This window comes from Trachinotus anak, unplaced genomic scaffold (genome assembly GCF_046630095.1).
Source record: "Trachinotus anak isolate AG129_WGS33_773 ecotype Australia unplaced genomic scaffold, CSIRO_AGI_Tana_v1 ptg000018l, whole genome shotgun sequence".
Classification (NCBI taxonomy): domain Eukaryota; kingdom Metazoa; phylum Chordata; class Actinopteri; order Carangiformes; family Carangidae; genus Trachinotus; species Trachinotus anak.
This window is the reverse complement of record NW_027273869.1, coordinates 3,877,443-3,899,907: the sequence shown is the minus strand read 5'-3', so window position 1 is coordinate 3,899,907 and position 22,465 is coordinate 3,877,443. Positions and strand designations below refer to the sequence as shown.

Here is a 22,465-nt window from a genome sequence, read left to right as displayed (position 1 = left end):
TTGAAACCGAGGTGGCTCCTCTTGAACCGAGCTCTGCTGTGACCTGTTAGCAGTGATAAAATGGTCTGAAATGAATCCAACAAACATGATTTTATGTGGAGACAGATGCTGCAGTTAATGAAACGAAACCATGTCTCCGGACTCATGTGTCCTTAACTGTTACAACGTGAACACAGAAAATCTACAGCGAGTCAAGCCACTCAACATGTGTCTGTCACATGGACACACACATTCCTTCAGTCTCATGAGCAGCTGGGTGTTTTGCTGGAAGGCTGTTGTTTACTCGTAAGTGGACAGTCTGAGAAGAGACAAACAAAAAAAGAACAAATGCACAAAGTAAACTTTTCCGGTCTCTTTTGTTCAGACCACACAAAACTATGTGCAGGTGTGGGAGCATCCTCAGAGTGTCTTCACTGGTGAAACCAGATCGAACTTTGTGACCCAGCAGCCACTGCAGCAGCTGCTGCTGCTTTTCAAGGTTTGTTTACAGCCTCAGTTCGTATTTCTCCTCATGATTCTCTCACAGTTTCTTTGTGTTGCTCTTTGTGTGCGTTTGTCCTTGCAGAAGTCAAGTGGCTCCCTGCCAAAACACAGGTGACACAGCGGACGCCTGCAGGAGACAGGTAATGAGGTGTCCTGCCAGTCCAAAACCTGGCCCCTCATCTGGCCCCTGCAGCAGGGGGCTGCAGAGAGGGACAACTTAACATGCAACAGTATGATACTGACACAGAGCCCAGTGTGGAGCTCTCTTCTTGTATTTTGCACTTTAGTGATCTTCTGTAGTTTTGTTTTGTTTCATCCTGCCGTCACTGTCTGACTAACACCAACCTCACAGGTTACTCATGTTTTTTATGCTTTGGACTGAAACAAGTGTAAATATTCGGATGTATGATCAGTTCAGATCACAGCTGATCCACCATCAGTCTTGTTTACTTGTAAAATAATCAGAATCCTTTAAAACAAGCACTGACTGGATCTTTAATAACCTGCCTCATATAAGAGCTGTAAGGAAGCTTTATAAGAACATGCATGTTGTCATGAAGTGGCTCAGTGTTCACACAAAAACACAAAAGGTTGTCAGTCAAATGTGTTTACCAAAAAATGGCAAGTAAATAAAGAACAGAGTCAGTGATGGAAGGAGGTGCTTGGGTGAGTGAACAAAACAAAAAAAAAAAACAGCTAAATGCTGTAAACAAGGATAAATCAAAACCCAACAGCACATGTGGGAGCTGAGAGACAGTGAAGCACGCAGGGTAGGTGAGGTGGACAACACCCCACTGACCACCTCCACTCTGCTGCCACTTCCTGAAAGAGGAGGAGCACAGCCAGGCCAAACCACCTGCAGGTCAACAGATGAGTGGACCTTTAAGGAGACTGGAGCTGGGAGAAGTCTGGTTAATAACTTGCCATTGTTTTAACAGCATTTCAATAACTGCAATTCAGTGTGAAGCAGGTCTGAACTATAGAGAAGGCGACGCTCTCATACAACGGTAATATGTGACCTGAAGAAGTTGAGCTTGCTAAGCTGCAGGAGGTGTCCAGGAAGCTGTCACTGTGCTATATTGTGTGTATTTCTGTACATGTACCCCATGTATCCTACTCTTTAGAGCTGTCTCAGTGCTTACTGGGAAATGAAATGCCAAATAAAAATCAACGTATACAAACAGGCTAAAACTAGCTAAGTTTTAGGTTTTGCGTCTGCAGGGTTGTGTTTGTCTTGGCATGTGTCAGTCACCACACTCTCTGACAGCAGGTGAGCGTTATTCTCTCTTCCAGCTGACTGCAGGTCTGTCACCCGCCGCAGGAGAGCATGCTGGGAAGTGGGTCACTGTCAACACCGTCTGTCTCCCACACATATGCTCCACCAGAGCCCTGTCTGCCCGCAGGAAAAGGCGTGACAACTCAACAAAGAACTAAAGTAGACAGTGTCAAAGTGTGCAACCTCGCCACGGAAATCTGCCGTTCTTTTGCCGAGTCAAGGTCGCAACGAGTTGACACGTGTGCCGCTTTGCCGCTGTCATGGTTCTATGGTGAAGTCAATACCCAGGTGATGAAGCCAGACTGAGGTGCTCTGTTGGAGGCAATCAGGGCAATTTCCAAGATGAAAAAACTACTCCCAGGATCAAAGTGTGTGTTCTCTGCTGGGAGGCCTGGTTTACCCACACGGCTGCAGAGGGGACGTGCCAGATTAAAGGTGATAGTGTGGTCTCGGATCTAAACAAAGAGCTGGGAAATCAATGGAAACCTGGCAACACTTTGAAAACTCATGGCTAAGGCTCCTGTATCATGGTGTTTTAACCTTGTACCCATAGCAAATTATTTACCTTCTGGACATTTGGCTGACGCTCTCATCCAAGCACACAAAGACAGAACCAGCATGGTCTGCATTAGAGGCTGATAAGTTTTTGGGATTCCTGTGGGATGGGAGTCAATTTCACCACTGGGATGGGACAAGAAAAAAAAGTCAGCGGGAGCAGGCACAACAGGAACTCTAATAATAATAAAAGGTCTTTTTTATATATGCAGTTAATGAACACCATTTTCTTCATTTGGAACATAATGGTAGTCTCTGTGGTTTTATTCTTTTCTTTCCTCTCCGGTCTGCTCTGACCTGCCTGACGTGTGTGAGTGGAGGACAGCGCTGTGCTGATGGACGATGATAATGATCATCAGAGGGATCGCGATAGCTCGAGCCTTTGCAAATGTCAAGACAATATTTGGCTTGTTTTCCCATCAAAGGGAAAGTTCGGGTTATTTGACGTGGGGTTGCGTGGGGTAGTCGCTGCCAGAGGCACACTAAGCAGAGCCATGTGCTGCTGTGCACAGGGGTCAGCAGAAAAAACATTTTTTAGACACTTTGAAAAGACGCAGACCGAAACAATCCAATATCTGTTTAAATGCTGTTCATTCATTTTGAATATTTTCAGCCCTTTATCTTCGTCTCTACCTCACACAACCGTATGTCAAATAACCCGATCTACCCTTTCATGTACTAACTTATTCTTATCATTCGCTCTGCCATAGTTTCACATAGTAACCACAGATAACTGATGCCTGAAACACTGACGCTCACACACTCGGACCAGCTGACGGTCACTGAAGCTGCTCGTTGTGTGTAGGAGCGGACAGATCAACAGACAGGACTCTTACTTCAGATTTGTTCTTTGTTTGTCTCTTTTATTTTAACATGGCCCTAAAATGTGTGAAGCTTATTGTGTTACAGTAAAGTGTGAGCGACAGAGCGGCAGGCAAACAGCCTTGTAACGAAACTACTATGGGACAGGATGGTCAGGAGTCATTGTTCCAGGACCGGGACGGGACAGGAATGTTTTCTGTGGGAGTGGGATAGACTGTGCAGATGTACAGAGGTGTGTTAGCACTCACGGCTACTGCAGGCTCAATATAACAGAGCACTACCTTCTCTTACGGGGGTCATTTCATGGCTTATTGCCTCACTTTTGTTTCATCTCGCAGCCAGGAACATGGACCATTTACATGGCTGATATACCCCGACAGCAAACGGCAGCAGTAGTGCAGCAAATAAAAATAAAATGAATCTGAAAACATCCTTGTTATCAAGTCAGGCTGTTTTTTGGTTTTTTTTGCATTTCCTCAGAGCCATTATGTTGACATTACTCTGCAACAAATATTTGCCCTTTGATGGGTAGTTTTATGGTAAGTGGACAAGTTTTTTTGCAGAGTTGTGCCACATTGGAATCACATGGGAATGTAACAAGGCATTGTTGTTCAGTTTAATGAAAGGACATCCATTCAGAGCTGTGGTGAACTGGACAATTCAGCACACATTTTGTTCAGGATCTGTTGAATAATGCAGCGCTGTGGTTGCTGAGCTGAGATTATTATGTCGTTATTGTCACCACATGTGGTTGGTTTTGTTACACTGCCCTACATTATTGTCTTTATATGGAGTGAATGCTGCAAAAAAAACAGTTAGAACTCAGAGACAGGACTCTATCTCTGAAGAACGAACCTTTATGTGCTACAGTACGGGCGTAATGATTAATCGGCACTGGCCCTCTGCTATCTATCTGTTAAATTAAAGACGGAAGTCAATATTCTGTTTAAGTCATCCCCTGCTGTGCTCCCTCTGATGTGACTGGCGCTTAGTGTTCCACCTTTATAGGAAAAATAATCCATTAAATCCCATCAAACAAGGCTTCAAAAAATGGAAACTATTTGCAGGATGTCCCTCGCAGCAGGTTGCCTCCAGTATGTATCCTCTGCAGCTCTGAGGCCACTGCTGGAAAGCTCCTGAAATATCCTCTTCCTCCTGCGTTTCCCATCTTACAGCCTGTCAAGTAGTGCAGTCTGGTATCTGCATAGAGGTTATTGACCTGGGAAAAGATACAAAGACAACTGCCGGAGGATCTGTTTTCCATGCGGCAGCTGCCCCATTGTCATATGCTACATCTCCTAAGAAACATCTGCTGTGGAAACCATTGGATAATAAAGTTAGTGCACCATTTTATTTCACTTTAATCTGTCTGGTTTGCCAGAAATCATGAAAGAGTGTATTAACATTGTTAGCGAGTGGAGTGGAAAGACGTTTGTGGGGTAGACGTCCAAGTCTTGCCGCTATCTTCTGTCAGTAAATAACAAAAGGTCGTTCCCATCTTTTCCAAAGGCTTCCTCCTCAGTTTCCACCTTTTGTCTCATCCCTTCCTCTCTTGTCCCTGTGGTTTAGTCATTTCTGAAATATTCTCCAAGGAGCATCCATCTTCCACAATTCCCCCGGTGCCTGCTTTATGAAAAGTTGGTACTATGTTGAACTCTCAATGACATTTAATCACGCTCACTTATTAATCTCACCCTGTCTGTGTTGTCAGCATAATGCAGTGGTGGTTTCCGATAAAATTGCAGCCCAGGCTTTTCTCTTTCTTTGCCTCTCTCTCTCTCACATCTCTTCGAGAAACGAGTGATCGCTAAAATGCAGCCAGATGTTGGAAGTGTCTGAGGTACCATTCTCGCTCAATTGAGGCAAAACTCTCCTCCGAGCCAACTGGCACGCCACGTTGGAGGGAAGTGGTTCAATTTAGTCTGAATAACCAGGCTTTAGTGGTGGATGAGCAGTGGCAGAACAATCTCCGGGGTTGCCAATACACAGAGCAATTACTGTACACACATCTGTTGCTGTGGACTACCTGTCAAACCAGCAGATTTGATAACTGGTAAACCAGAGGCTCTGGGTCCTGGTTCTCAGGACCCAGACCCAGAGGGCTTTGTTGGTTCCATATTAGCACATTATCTTGCTTCATGTCTTCACCAGTGAGCCCCCTACTGATGGAACAAGTCAAACCCCTCTGGTCCTCAGCAAGAGGAGAAGGGCAAAGGATCAACCGAGGCTGAGATCTACCGGCCCCTAATGACCAATAGAGGAATGTGTTGCCATAACAAACTTTGCTCAGTTCAAGTTGATGAAAGCAGGAGACCCCTGAAAAGCACTGACTGTGCAGAGTCTCGGATGTCAGTGAAACACTGAGACTCAGCTTTCCCTGAGAGGTGCTTTTCATTGTCTTTAAGATGACTATGGTGCGTGTTTCTTTTCTTCATTCAACAATAAAAATCTTTAAATACTATTCAGAAAACTTTATATTGAAACATTAAATTACACAGTATTTGTGGCCAGGATATCTTTCCATGGTGCAGCCGACACCTTTCACACTGGGTGTAGATATTTTACGGCCGCACAAGGAGGGACAAATAAAAATGAGGGAGGACATCACTGTCCAGGTTTTCAGTGGCTCCTGTTTTCATCCTCTAACAGTAACACACACTTCTGATTAAACTGCAAAAACAAGATGGCAGGAGAGGAAACCATCAGGATCCTGAGAACCGAGGCTGAGCACTGAGTCTGCACGCACATTAAACCAACACACATTACATGTGTGACAAACATGAATCTGCTTCGCCAAGAATGAATAATCAAAATAAAGGGAAAGTAGCTATACATCTCCTCCTTGCTACAGCCAACAAGAAATGGGGAAGACACAGCCTAGTTTGACTATCAAATGGTTAAACCTCTGTTCCCCTGACTGTGAATACAGTAGTGATTTGACAGTGACTCATAACTGCTACCTGTTCACGATGTGACCAGTTAACTCCTCTGTGGCTGCACTGCAACAACAACCAGCTCAACGTAAACGTCAAACTCTGTGTGCCTGGAATATATCTGAAGGACTTCATACAAACACCACAGCAGACTAAACTCTTGGACCTGGACTTCTCTTGCACTTCAAGCCTGCAGAGCCACTGCACTATGTTGGAGGAGAACAGATGCTCCATCACTGAGAATGTGGATAAAGGAGCTTTCAGACTACAAGCAGAAAGACTTCCTTTAACTCTGGAAACCATACATGAATATATCATATCATAAAAGATTTTTTTTCTTTCTTTCTGTTTTGTTTGTATTCTATCTGAATATGTGTAATATAGATCATCTGGATCCCATATTGCTGTGTTGTTACTGTACGCTGCTGTCTACAAGGGACAGGATGATACTGGGGAAATAAATAAGGATCAATATGAACCCTTGTATTGTGTGATTGGCTGTGTGGACCTTTCAGACCTTTACCATCCACTGTAGCAGAGTTTTCTTTCATCATATACATGCAGTTTGAAAACAGATGCACTGATTAATATCTCATCGTGTGTCGGGCAGTGAACGTGACAACGGCCCACCTCATTAAGTGAGTCTGAAGTTTGAGGCCACAAGGCCAGTTCACAGGCCATCCACACACTCTGAAATTAATAATGATGTTGAGAAGCAGCCAATGTGGCACGAGGGCTAAATTAGAAAATCACATCCAATTAACACTTCCAACCGAGGCGTCAGAGCCCCCCCGAGTCTCAGGGCAGTGAGATCAAAACACAATATCACAGAGTAGAGAGTAAACAGGAAACGGTATGATGGATCTGCTGTGAAAAAGAAGAGCTGTGCACCTTTAATTTTTCATGGTTTTCATATTAACATTGTTCCCTCAGGTCAAGCTCATTATCTGTGACGTCTTTTATTGTCAGTCTGCTTCAGTCTCTGATATTGGAGGCATTCAGGCTTTTCCTCCTGCTCACTAACAACCTGTCCACGACTCATTTCCAGGATTTTACAGTTAGGGAAACACATGTAGTTGCTCCTGTCACCTGTACTTAATTGAAAGGGAGTAAACAGAGCTGAATCAAGAATATGCACATTTAAAACACAGATAGCTGAGAGGGAAAAGGGTCTATTTTTTTCCTTGAAAAATTCTCTCAGATACATATTTCAACCTCTACCGTGGCTACACCAACGCTTCACTAGAAACCTGACTTCTCTGCTATCAAATATACAAATCATGTAGAGTTAAAATGAGCAGAACTCCTCTGAAACACTGTTTTATTTCTATACGCACTGAGAAAAAAACTTCTGATTCTTGTTCTGTATGTTTCCGGAGACGATTTCCTCACCATTCAGCCCTCGGACAAAAAGTAGTGGAGCTGAATTCCACCACAACCATGAACCAGTCAAACTCTCAAGTTGCAGTAGGCTGAGATATTTCTTTCAAAGAGGTCCTCAGGAAAGGCCTCTGAAATAAGCAGGTATGGAAACCGAAGCTGGCAAAGAAAATTACACACTAGAGAATATTTTTCATTACATGCAAAGCGAATCTTTTACCACCACAGACCCTTTGTTTTCATCTCGTTCCCCACTGACATGAAATCTAAACAGCAGCACATGGACTCAGTTCACATGCTCACCACTGCTCTGTTCAAACTCATAAATCACCATATCCATGTGGGACATTAGGATGATTATCATAGTCAAACAACACCATTATCAGGAGAACTGGCAGCCTCTGCAGCCTTTAATGCTACGTTTTATATCACAAGTCATCAGGTCAATGTGGAGATTATTTTACAGCAGCAGTGAAAAGCAGCCGTTCACAGATTCAGCCAGTAGAAGATAGACAGAGATTAAAAAAATGACATCTAACATGTTTGTCCTCTCTTAAAGGGAGAGGAGAGGACTGACACCACTCTCATGTCTGTACACTAAATACAAAGCTACAGCCACGTGTTGATTAGCTCAGCTTAAAATTAGCTTTGAAAATTGAGGCTCTGATTGACTTGAGGCTCTGATTGACTTGCCAAAAATACAAAGGGTCAAAAGAAAAAAAACAAAAAGCTCAATTTAAGGATGAGAAGAAGCTCATGCTGAATAGTCGCTGTGTAAACAGATTTCACCCCTTCTGAAAAAAAACTGCTTCCAACAAGCAGCACCGCAGGGTCCAGATCTGGACAGGGGTCCCAGAAGTGCCTGGCATTTTCAGGAGGCCTGTAATTTGTAACGGGGCCCTCTATTAACACATCAATCTGACTGAAGTCCCAGAGGCAGCTGTAGATTAGATCAAAACCTTATACTCCTGCACATCTTTCACACTCTGTGTCCCATTCAGCCTTCTTCATGTCTCAGTAAAAATGAAGTAAGACTAACAGCAGTGAGGTGTCAGGTTTCTCCACCCTAATCTCTCTAAACCCACACAGCATCTTCCCAGGATGCTGTCTCCACTAGAATCAGGCTATAAATCACTTTTATACTCACTTGCTCTGCTGGAATGACCTTTGATTCATATACTGGATTTCTTGCTCATTATTAAATAAATTATGATAACAATAAATGCTTTGCTTAGGCCCTTTTCAATCCACAGTGTCATCTTGTCAAACTGACTGGAGTAGACCCACGCCACCACTCAGCTGAGAGGCCCGCAAATAACGCCAGAATTAGAGATGAGGAACGCTGCTTTCTCCCACACAGTGTGTTTATCTGAAGGGGCAGAGAGAGTGTTTTCATCCAAGGCCAAGCTCTGGTCTCTGTGATCAGTCGGCCATGTTGCGGGGGAAATGCTTATTATGTGGTTGTGCGCGAGCCTTGTTTGTTGTGACCTTGAGGGCTCTTCCCATGGCGCAGTGGGGCTCTGAGCAATGAGAGGAGTGACCACAGGATCCGCCCCGGGAAAGAAAAAAAAAAAAAGTGACCCAAACACTGTCAAGCTGTGCATTTTCTCCCATCCTCTGGTTTAGTCTGGACAAATACTTTCCCAGTATCACAGGGTTTTGATGCTGCGTCTCCATCTATCTGGCCATGTTTTAATCTGCCCTCCCTTTATCCCGTCTCAATTCTGCCTTCTCTGCGGCCGGACCACAAGACTCTGTTTGCTTTCTTTATGCATGGCCATCACCATGATGTATTACAATAGCTTATCCGAGCTATTACATAAAGTTTAGTCACAAATACGCACGTGTATGTGCACATCCACAGCTCTGTTAAATCTATACGTGAACTCGAGACTAGAACCCACTCACTTCCTTCTTTCAAGCCAAATCCTGGTTTAGAATAGAGCAGAGGCTTCGCTGCAATCACACGACAGTGCAGAAACAGCCCATTAATCTGAGGGCAAGAGGAGCTCTTCACACTGCTGCTGTGTGAAGTATGTGAGGAGAGGCTGAGAGCTTCAGACATGCAGCTAACTCTAGGCAGCTCCCTGCAGCAGCGAGTCAACGGCTGTGCTGTTTCTGCAAGCCCAATAACTGACAACCTCACGAACGTCTTCAAAGTAAAGGGGCTGTTGGAGCATCCTGGTGGATCAGATGTGTACAAAGATTAATTCTGCACCATGGAAGACTAAGACGCCAAAAATAGTCTCAAAAGGAGGAAGTGTTTGGGTCTCGTGTTGCCAAAAAGACACAGCGATCCTCATTCTAAAAAAAAAAAAATCACCTGAAAAGTCATGACACAAAAGGGGATGAAGAAAAAAACAACTCTACTTTTAAAAAGAAGACCTCAGCACCAATCTGTTGCCTTCACTTCTCACAATGAGTCACTCAAAGTCAGCATTAGAGCCGTGCTGCATCTGTTGGCCTGTCAAACACAGCCGATGTATTTCTTTACCTTCCTGCCAACGTGTTTACTTGGTGCGCAAGTTTGAACATGTTTCAGGAGACGACAGGACAAAAGAGGGTTTCTCATGATGTCGACATATCATAACCCAACAACACAAAGCTGGAGGTGGCTTCTCTCCGTGCCTTATTTATGATCTCATTTTCATTTTCAACACAAGAATTACAGATGTCCTGAGGTGAAGTTTAAAAAAAAGAAAGGAGATTGAGTTCATAATTCTGTCATAGTTTACCAGGGGATAGACTCACTGCATGCTGAAGATAGAGTCAACTTTGTTCTACTGTACACCTATTATGTCCTACTGTGTTAGATCCAAGAGGTGGACCTGGGTTTCACCTGGATCTCCTCCCACAGAGGACAGTTTCCAGTTAGCTGTAGCTCTGGTAGGACATTGGGCCTCACACATGAACATTTTCATGATCGTAAATCTTTTCTTTCATCGATGTGTAATTTTCACCTGTGACTCAGGCCTGGCAGCAGAGCAGAGATATTCCCTTTCTAACCAATCAGAGAAGGCCATAGTGAGGGGTGGGAGCTCACAGCTGTCAATCAATACATGAAGAAGCTTCTGATCCACTGCTACTCTCACACTGAGGCTTTCAGATAGTAATAACTGCTGGAAGACACCATTTCCATTCCTACCCACCTCCTCCAAGACATGTCTGCCACCACTGGGCCAGAAATCACACACGTGATTCTCTGGCTTCAGGAACGTTTCCAACTGGATTCAGACAGTCTCAGGTCACAGGAAGCTCTGCTCCAGTTGAGATCAGCTGGCCCCCTTACTGCCATTCCTATCAACGCCTATTGAAAAGGCAGTTTTCAAACAGGTCTCCATATTCCTCTCATATAATGACCACCTTATCCACATCAACCAGGCTTTGAGGGCGGCCCTCAGTTTTTATCTTGCTGGACCAATCACAGCATCCTCCTGTCCATACTCTCTGATATCCATCTTAAGTAAAGCACTTTCTCGGTGTGAATCCTATGTCACCTGTCCACAGGGGCTGACCCAACTCTACTCGCATGGCTTCTCGTATTATTGCTACACAGACAATACCTGGACCTAAACCTTGGTTGTCCGAGTATAAGTGAAAGCAGCATCAGATGATGCAGCCCTTGCACTGTGCAATGCCTGTTTGCCGCCATGGCAGAGAGCAGCAGCGGAGAACTGAAGCAGCAGCAGAGAAAGCCTTGAAGTGTTAACGGGTTTAAGCTGTACTGAAAATACCTGGAGGCTCCTGTGTGGTGTTTCTAAACCCGAGCAGACTTGCTCCAGTACAGTCAATGTACTCCTGTATATTTGTCTTTTTAAGGAAAAGAACAACTGGTCTATTTGAAGAACAATGAATCACCTACCACATGTATATCCAGATACATAACACTTTACATAACTGTAAAGTAAGAAACCACAGTATATCAGTGTGAATTAGATACAGCACAATATTCTACAACAGCATCACAGAATTCAGTTAAGGCTTTTGTGTGCCACCCCAAAATTTCTATGAACATTTTCTGGAGGCGTCACTGCATGGATGGAGGAACACCACCTATAGCTACACCTCTGTAAGACCGAATCCTTGGTCATCCCAGCCAATCCATCCATACATCATAGTATCATCGGAAAAATCGCCTCATCATCTCTCAACACAACCAAGACTCAGAGAAACCCTGGAGTCACCTCTGATGACATCAACCTCCACCAAGTCACATGTATTTAATTACTGTTAATCAGAGATGACTGAGGATGAGAGCGAGTGTGAGGATGTTTGGCACAGTGAGACGCCTTTTCCCTCTCTGTCTGGCTGATTTTATGGAGTCATTCTAGCCACCTCCAGACATAATAAATTAACAGTAAGAGCTCTCAGCGTCTCCCCAGGACTCTGGTGGCTGGAGACTGGCCAAAGCTGATGAGTTATATTCAATTACTGCCATGGACTTGAAACACAGCAAAGCCTGAGGGACACAAGGACAGCAGTGCTACTACAGTAGGAACAACGTCAACAACATCTCATGCATTATGACTGTGCTTGGCAGTGGAAGGAGAGCAGGGTGACCTTGTGGTTTAAAGGAGAAGTCTGAGAGATGTGGCTGACTCTGTGTGAGGGACACTTGTTCTGTAGCGGTCACCCCGAGCCTGTGACTACAATATAAAACTCGGAACATGATTCTAGTCTGACATCTAAATATGACAGGAACTCTGTACAAGTCATCAGGCAGTAGAATAAAACAGAGACGCTGCAGAGACTAAATTCACTGGGATGTCAAGTGCTTTCCTCTGTAGCTCTAACACTGTCACTGTTAAGGGTTCAGCTCCTGCTGGTGCCACAACTGCATACAGATAAACACAAAGAGTACTCTGAAGGCAAAATGTATTTTCAAAGTTTAGATCTTTTTTTTTTTTGTTCAGATGAACTGTTTCAATCCATCATGTTGCCTTTGCCTCATGATTCTGACTCTTTAACTTCATGATTCTGGTCAGACATCTACATATAACAGGAACTGGACAACTGTTTTTACTGCACGAGGACAGGTTTCTTCTCTTAGCTTATGTAAATTAACTGTGTGATGTTAATACAAGTACAAATTTCAGTTCTTGATCAGGAAATGATATAATATACATCAGAGAAACTGGTCAAAAGTCCCATAAACTCCACACTGACTTGTTTTTATCTGCTCCACTTTAACCTGTGGCAGTAGCTGTTTTACAATAATGAACTCTAATATAGCAGTAAATGGTAATTTTGCAGTAACAGCCCTTGAAGAAATATTTTGCACACCCTGCTTGATAAAGATATTATATTTTCCCTCTGTTGTGCAACTGTATAATTTTGTTCATGGGAATAAAATTAAATTTGGAGAGTAAAATCAGTGGCTATTGTGAAGGGAATGCCACTGTGTGAACTTAATGAAGGTGTTGTGCCTTACAAAGAATTTTTATTATTAAGACCGTGCATGAGAGAAAAATCCCTTTTTTGTCTTCTGTTGGATTATTACTCTGATCTCCTTTTTCATTTTTAATGTACTTAGGAGCACTCAGGCCTCTGGATGACATTAGAGCACATTAATCACTTTGTCTTAATAAATTCTTTTCGAATGGAAGTAAAGCGTCAGTAAGTTGACACTTGTCTTGTCCAGATGCAATGAACTGGGAGGCATGATGATGAAACAGACATGCTGCTTCTAAAAGGTAGCACACAGATGAGATGAAGATGAGTCCATTCAGCAGAGCAGATGAGGAAGTCGCGCTGTCTCTCCATGAACATAAGTCATCCTGACTTTACAGGACTTCTGCAAGGACGATCACATTTGGGAGACAAGCGACCTGCTCAGTTAATTAAATTCAGTTTGTACTGAATCACCAAGTAACACATCACACGGTCAGTGGGAGTCAGTTAGATGCTTCCTCATTCCATGTGCAAATTAAACAAGCTAACCGCAGTGGGGATACATCACTCTCAGCTTCTGTTGCTCTTGAGTTTCAGCACTTACAAGTAGCACCCAGAGGATATAGCCTGTACCATTTAAAGCACATGACGCCGATGGAATAAATGCAACACTGATCCCGTGTTCCATTATGTGGCTGGTACAAGCCTGCATCAGTCATGAGTGAGTGCCCGTGTCTCTCGACCCCCCGGCGCTGTGGCCCCTCTTAGGATCCCAAGCTGTTGTGATAATCCTGTTATCTGCCATTAAATGTGCGGGGGGGGGGGGGCATCATACAGGCTGAATGTTGATGCAGACGTCCCAGAGCACCAGGTTAATACAGCACACCTCACCTGCATCCATGTGTGTCGGCTTTAACCTCACAGCTTCTTACCCAATCTAAGCAAATCCGTTTGGATGCAATCCAGACACAATCGCATGTACACAGGAGCACTCACACAGGCACTGTTATCACCGACAGCCTGCTTCTTCACAAGATACTACCCCACACTCAAGTGGTACTTCATTACATGTCAACCTGCTGTGATTTGAGCATTCATAATGTATGAAACATCTACCATCAGCATATGCATGCAAAACTCAGCCATGTGCACAGGCTGAGGATAACATCAACTCCATACAAACTCAAATCATCAGGTAGTAGAATAAAACAGAGATACTTCAGGATGAAATTCACTGGGATGTCAAGTGTCTCCCTCTGTAGCTCTGCCACTGTTATGGGTTCAGCTCCTGCTGGTGCCACAACTGCATACAGATAAACACCAAGTAAAGGAGTACTCTGAAGGCAGGTTCTGAATAAAAGCATCAAACTAATGCTGCATTTTCCACTCAGAGGTTCGATTTTTTTTTTGTTCAGATGAACTGTTTCACGCTGTCACGTCGCCTGTGCTTCGTGATTGCTCTACAGCTCCATTTGTGTACTTTGACTACAGCCTGAGACACAGCACACGTCTCAAATCATGAGATGATTACCATTTATATAGCTCACAGTTACACAGCAGATCCCTTAGACACGGGGTGTTGCTGCGCGTGCAGGGATAATGGGATTCCATTCCAACACCTTGCACCCTGTTTGTGGCCTTGTTGGCTTTTACGACGAGGTGATATTTCAGAATATTGTGCTGCAAAAGACCTTGCGTCACGTGGAGAGGATTTCAGCAGTGGTTTATGTCAGACGTGGACATGCGCACACTTGAACATGCTGCATGTAGGTGAAGGCAATCCATCTGATTTCCCCATCTGACTGTAACCACGTCCAAAAGCTGTGTGATTTAAGACAGAGTCCTAATAGATGGAACGCCGCTCAATCTCTGAGCGGGGGGAAACCAATGTGTAAACTTGAGCAACCTCATCTCAGTAATATGCAGCACTCTATAAGGAGAGCAGGCCGTTAACCACACTGGCATAAATCACACTATTGATGGTACCCCAGGATTTTTGAGATCACTGCTCAGGACTACATGGTTTGACCCTACTGGAGGTGTGTAAGTCATCTGGGTGGGGTAAGGTGCAGAAGCCCCTCCAGCTTCCCAAATAAGCATGCTTATTGAACTGAGTCTGAGGCTCTGATCAACATGGTCATCCTAGAGATGCCTTAAATGTTGAAGGCATGGCCAGATCCAGTGAACATTAATACAAATCTAACAGTAGTAAAATGAAAAGTCTATCAGCATCAGTTGGTTCTAGTTGTTGAATTGTTAGAATACACACACATCAGTGATACATCAGGGGCGATGTGGGGTTCAGTATCTTGCAAAATTACTTGAGGAATTGAACCGCCAACCTTGCATTTAGTGGGCGTCCCACTCTACCTCCTGAGCCACAGCCGCACATGTATATACATGTATACATCTGGTTTCCCGCGCTGACAACAGACTCTTTAATCATACCCCTAAACCAACAATGCACAATACAGGCAGGTGACAAAAGCAGCTGCAGGCTGTGCTTTAGGAACGAACAACAGATTCTGCATCTATTACTAATGTATATGAGCGTACTAACATCTGAAATGTGCACGTCATCCTGCAGTTTATGTTTCGTTTGTGTAGGGTTGAAGATGTTTTGGGAACTTTGGGAACTTCTGTGGTAGGTTTAGCGGTTACCAATCTGTTTAATCATATTTCAACATGAGGCAGATTGTCTGTTATTACAAAAACCAACTGAGAAATTTGTGGTCAGTAATAAGTTACCCGAGTATCTACAAAACCAAAATCTGAGGTAAACATAAAGATACTGGAGTCAACAGAGAGGCAGATATAGCTGTGGCTGCTCTATCATGTTTTTAGCCTTTACCTGAACTCATTAAAGATGTCCTGGTGCTCTGGAGACTAGAATGAATTACTGTAGACACAGATTCAATCTGACCACCTGACAGGTGTACAGCTTTGTCTTTGTGCCTCTGCAGGAGTGTGAATATCAGAAGCTCTGAGCTGCAGCAGCCATCAGCTGCCAACAGCTGGCTGTAAGGACAGGTGAGGCTGTGTGTCTGTGATTCTGGGTCGAGATAACCTCAGCCGCGGCACGGACTCTAGCGTAGCTACAGCGATGCAGGTTGCAGATGGAGCGGCTCGCCAGCTTCCCAGCAGTGTCATAGGGTTCATTCCTCCCTCAGCCTGGACTCTTACTCCCTCTCCTGACTCAATTTTTCCACTCTTGCCCATTCTGTTCCCCCTGTGTCTCCCGCAGTCTTCATTTTGTGTCATTTTGTTCTTCTCTCTCTGTCTAACTCTGTCTGGCATCTCCCTCTCTCTCCCTTTTCAGTGCTTTATCTCTCCCTCCCTCACTCTCTGCCTGACCTGGACATCACCGCTCATCACTCTGCCTCTGAGGCTTGTTTCCGTGAACGCCACGCTTGTGACGCTGTCTTGTTTTGACATGTTTTCCCTTCGACTTTATTCAGTGGTCTCAACCCACTAATTCCTTGTGGATTGAGCTGCTGATGTACCATCTCGAGCCAAGTGTGTGTGTGTGTGTGTGTGTATGAATATTACCAAGAGTACTGATATGTACAAAGATCTGTATGAAGAAGAGTCAATTTAGCAAGACTCCTTTCTGGCTACTATTATCTATGCAAAACATGGTGTCGATGTTCTGCCACACTAAGCAAGATTTTATCTCACAAAGCTGCCATGTCCATTATAGCCACAAACTATTTTGTACTAGGAGGAAAAGAAGTTTTTCCTACGGCTCTGCCAAAGGAAGGGACATGGGGTCCTTTAAGTTTACAGGGTTTATCCCATTTGGAGCATGAACAGGCTCCATGCAGTCAGTGACAATGTGCACACAGGACAGAGAATCAGAGTCAAACCACCACAGACATCAGGAGTCATCCTACAGGAACCATGAATATCACTTTTCACTGAAATATGAACATTTATTAGATACAAACAGAACGTTTGATCTGATGGTGATGAAAGACAGAAGGTCACGGAGCCACCAAACCTACTCAGACTCATCCTACTGGGACCATGAATACCCCTGACAGACCACTAGTTTTCATTTCTAATATTTTCATAAAGGAACATTCCTGACATTCCTGTTTGAATGTAATAATGCAGTGTAATGTGAAAGGCTTGTAAAGTGTGTGGGGATTCCTTCAGTTGCGTATTACAATAATATTACAACAAGGCCACAAAGAGCAGGATGGTCTTTACATGCGAACATTAGGCCGATATGGAGCCAGTACAGTTCCACCCATCAGTAATTTCACATGGGTGGAACCACTGATGGAGCGCCCCCACAGACAATCATCCATGGCTGTCGATGGACCCAGAGTTTGGGCTGCCTTCTATGACCCCAGCATCTGTCTGACCACCAGCTCCACAGATGATGCCTCTGGCTGCGATCAATTCTATCATTGGTAGCAGGAGTGTCGTGTTGTTTGCTTCTGTATTGTAGTGTTCACATCTGCCATTTTAACTTTTTTTTTTTACAATTTTAATTTTTTTATTTCATTTTTTCCTATGCCTTCATTTTTTATTATTACATCTGACTTTCCATTCATTCATTCACTCATACGTTTTGATGTTTTATGTTTTCTGTTCATTTCATGTCTTTTCACCTGATGCACTTGCTGCATGTCATTTCTTTGTTGTAAAGCACTTTGTGCTGCATTTCTTGTGTGAATGGTGCTACACAAACAAAGGTTATTGTATTATTATCTGAGTTTTGTGTTTTCAAAGAGTGAACTGAGCATGTTTTATGAGACTGAACAGCTTCATATGGTATTGAACTCTCTTTAAACCCATAAGAAAAGGTTTCTCAATAACAGCAATCTGTGAGGCTGCACTGTGTATGATTAGAGATGATACAACACATGACCTTTAAATAAGCAGTTTATTGATACCTACTTACATTCAGTATTGACATATTCTGTCTGAGACCAAAATGTTGGTTTGACTAACATTTGGCCGATATGAGGCCGACATGGTTCCACCCATCAGTAGATCCACCCATATGGAGCCACTGATACAGGCTTAATGTTCATATGTGAGGACCAGGTGAATTCATTTACTTCAAGAGAAAATGACAGAGGATACATCACAATTAATGAGACACATTTTGAGACATAGAAAAAATACCAAGCTAGTGATTTATGTTGAATGCACATTACTGACGAGCTGAACGATGATTTCAGGGGAAGCTTTCAAACCTTCACGAATGCCTACACACCACTGAGTGAGATGGACATTTGATGGACATTTGGGGTTGATTACCACCAAACTGGAACATATATTTACACAGCATTTTTGCCCACACTGAAGAAGACAAAGGGACAGATGGACAGATGTTATTCAAGCTCCTTTGTTAAAGCTACACTGAGTCCTACATATTTATTTAGCTATTGTTCACTGCATGCTTTCATGGTGATCTACAGTGTGGAGCACATCTGCATATGACCATGCCAGGTAAATTATTTAGACAACGTATGCTGCGTGTTAACGCCAGCTGCTATTACACCCACTGCTCTGGCATCAGCACAATGATACTATGGTATGTATGAAATCCCAGCTACACTAACCAATGTGGTATTAAATTATTCACTCATCTTTCACCAGCCAGCCCCCCTGGAGCTTGGAAACAGTCCATCATATGAGAGAGTCCACAGTGGGGAGGGTGGGGGGGGTGTTAATGCTCAGAGAATTCACTGATAGCTCTCTCCCAGTGGGGCAGCTTTAATGCATGGTTAAAGCATGAAAACGATGCATATGCAGAACAACGGCCTTGGAGGAATGTACTGGTTGAAATGGTAACGATAAACTCAATTAAAGGTTCACCAGAGCATACCCAAAGCTCACAGGTGATTGGCTGATGAGAGGACTTCCTGGAGAAGCCTTAGCAACACAGCCGCTGCCCCTGTCTGACCATCCACAACCAATCACTATGTGCAAGTGTTCCCACTGGGTCAGGTGAGCACCACCCATCTGGGGAAAGACAGTGAATGAGAGGAGGAGGGAAAAAAGAAGGAGGATGTGGGAGGAAAAGAAAAGAGAGAGTGGGAGGGAGGGAGGGAGGGAAAGAAAAGACTTGGAGGGAGAAGCACTGCTTTCTACTTCTTCGGTTTAAAAGGTTTCAATTCTTAACTTTTGGACATTTGACACAGAGAGATGTCCTGTGGGTAATCACAGGAACAGACGACCAACTCCACACAGATGAGACTGCAGTTTTACTACTTCTCTGTGATGCTAGAGCCTCTGTCAACTTGTATGTTGTGTATTTCATTCATGTGGACTCTCATCAAGTTGGTCGTTCAGCTGTAGACGTGACAAACTGTGAGCCAACATCAGACAGAAATCAAACTAAAGGCGAAAGAACAAATCTAATGCTAAATGCCCAGTGAAATTCCTGAACAATGAAAACAGACTTGGAGAAATGCTTCCACTTTTTGGGAAACAATTATTGAGACTGAGATGAGAAAACTGATACCACTCTCGTGTCTGTACTGTAAATATGAAGCTAAAGCCAGCAGTCAGTTAGCTTAGCTTAGCATTAACGCTCCCTGATCTACATCCTACATCTTGTTTGTTTAATATGTAGAAAACCTGAAGAACTGGTGGGGTATGTGCTGGACTATTTCTTGACTAGAAGCACCAACTTTTCCCCCATTAAGCTAAACTGAATGTGCTGCTGGCTCCAGCTTCACGTTGAGCATTTAGCTAATGTGCTTAAACTTGAGTGAAATTCGACTTCTCTGTTGCAGTACAAAACCCATATAAAACCCCTGTTCAGTACAATGTGAGTGGTGGCAGCCAGCTCACATTATGAATAACAGGAAAGAGGCTGAGCATTACACTGTCCACATCTTTGCAAACATGATGTAAGTACAGCATTTCTCCTCTGCGGTGTTCAGCTATGAGGGCTGACAGAGTTGAGTCAGTATGAGACTTTGGGTATGAGACATAACCCATCACATCGGGCAATTACAGCACACGTCCCAGTGAGACCACAGAAACATCACCAGGACTGTTAAAAACCTTCCAAGAAGATCTGTCTGCTCCAAAACATTTATCTCCTCGCTGAAGGCAACAGTCAGGAGAGAGCTTATCCTCTGGCATGACACACAGCTTCCAACCAAAAGTGGCCTAAATGCGCCAAATCAATTCTGCTACCAGATAAATACTCGATGTCACTCTTTGCTCTGCTCCAGTCTCAACTTCAAGGGAGTGTCCCTTTACCTAGAAGTCTTCTTCCATTATGTAGCTCCAACAGAATATGCTGTTGTTGAACATGCTGCTCGATATATGTTCATGTTATGTTGTATAAGTTCAATATGTTGTATACACTCCTGATCAAAATCTTAAGACCAGCCAAAAAATTGCAAGAATTTGCATTTTGCACTATTGGGTCTTAAGAAGGTTCTAAGTAGAGCTTCACAATGCTAAAAGAAGAAATGGGAGCAAGAGACAAAAAAGTTTGAGCAGGCAATTTATTGAAAACAACAATTTAACTGAAATAGGCTGTTCATCAGCTGATCAAAAGTTTAAGACCACAGCCTTTAAAAGCCACAATCTGCGCAAAAATTTGGATCCCATGTCATTTCTATCAAGTATTCACATTGTCAAGACCTCCTGATGGCAAAGGCAAAAAAGCTCACTGTTTGAACATGGTAGCATTGTTGAGCTGCATAAGCAAGGCCTCTCACAACGTGCCATCGCTGCTGACGTTGGACGCAGTAAGACAGTCATTTTGAATTTCTTAAAAGATCCTGAGGGTTATGGAACAAATAAGTCTAGTGGTAGACCCAAAAACTTTCACCAGCGCTGAGCCACAGGATCCAATTGGCTGTCCATCAAGACACGGGATGATCCTCGACCCAAATTAAGGCCATTACTGGTGCTGACTGCAGCCCAATAACCATCAGACAGCATCTGAGGGAAGGGCTTCAAAAACAAAAAACGTCTTCAAAGGCCATGTCTCCTTCAACGCCACAAAATTGCCCGTTTGGACTTTGCAAGGGAGCACCAAACATGGGACATTGAAAGGTGGAAGAAAGTTTTATTCTCTGACGAGAAAAAATTTAACCTTGACGGTCCTGATGGCTTCCAACGTCACTGGCATGACAAGGAGATCCCACCTGAGATGTTTCCTACGCAGCACAGTGGGGTTGTTGTTTTCAATAAATTGCCTGCTCAAACTATTTTGTCTCTTGTTCCCATTTCTGCTGTTAGCATTGTGAAGCTCTACTTAGAACCTACTTGAGATCCAATAGTGCAAAATGCAAATTCTTGCAATTTTTCAACTGGTCTTAAGATTTTGATCAGGAGTGTATGTTGCTGTAAGTGTGGAGGTCTACAGCAGGGTTTCTGCAGGTTCAACAACTCAAATTTACCCTTTTAAAGACTGGAAACAAATGCAACTTCAGACCAACTTCACCTCCATATTAGAAAAAAAGTATGAAGGATATGAAGGAACATAGCAGCCCCAGAATTACTTGCAAAGTAAATGAATGTACTGAACATTCAGCTGGACATGACTGTGTATTTCTGACTTCCCATGCGGCTCTAATGCCTTGAGCGTTTTCTTGCACAGGGAGCAGCAGGCTTCAAAGTCCTTATTTTCAACAGGCCTCAACCAAGCACTACTTGCACAGTTTGCATTAGTGGTTATTGGCTGCGTGTTGGTTTTGTCATTTTGTTACAGCATGATCAATACAGATTTATATAAAACACATTTTGACCTGTGAAGATAATGCAACATCATAAAAGTAATATTAAACTTCACAAACCAATCAATTTTTAAGACCTTTTAGACTTTTTAGGTGTTTAGAAAAAAAAGACTGAACACTGACATTGAACAAATGGTGTATATGTTTAAATTCAATGAACCACAAGGATGAAGAACTACCTTCTGATTTCTGGAGTGATCACATGCATACGTTTATTAGGTCTACTGCAGAGCTTTGCAATCATCCAGAATTCATAACAAATCCAAAGGCAGGAACACACCTTCCTTCCTGTACCTTCTCTGAAAGGCTATAAAATGTTGTTGCCTGGCAGCACAAGCAGCAACACGTCTGTGTGGCTTTAAAGTGTAAAAAAAAAACAACCAAGCGCTCCCAGATGGCACTCGGGTCTAAAAGGAGAAAAAAAAAATCATCAAATACAATCATCTTTTTTATGAGATCCTAATAGTGCTACAAATGTCAGAGCTGATGTATTACTGCACGTTCAGTGTGCTCAGATGTACCCTGGGCTTCGCCTGGACAATCATTACGCTTATCAAAAGCACTTCATTAGAGGAATCAGGTCAGAGAGGGAGACAGACTGTGTGTGTGTGTGTGTTTGTGTGTGTGTGTCTTTGTCTGCGTTTCAGTCTGTGTATGCGGTTTAGTAAGTGTGTATGTCTCAGCCTATATACAGGTGACTATTCAGACACAGAAATAGTTCTTCTGTTTGTGTGTTCTTGTTCCTGTAAGAACCAATTCAAGGCCATGGACATTACATACAGTATGCACTCTGCTAAATACTTTGGACTGAGCCATTGCTTTTTATTGATCAGAAAGACAGAGGCTCGTCCTGCTGTCCTCAAATCCCACAGACAGCGTGACCTCTGAGTTCTCTTCATCAG

General features: G+C 43.4%; 1 protein-coding gene across 4 annotated transcripts in view; it reads right to left on the bottom strand.

The window, feature by feature from the left end:
• nav3 (neuron navigator 3) overlaps positions 1-22,465 on the bottom strand; it is a 456,492-nt gene that overhangs the window by 311,286 nt on the left and 122,741 nt on the right. The gene's annotated exons all lie outside the window — the stretch shown is intronic.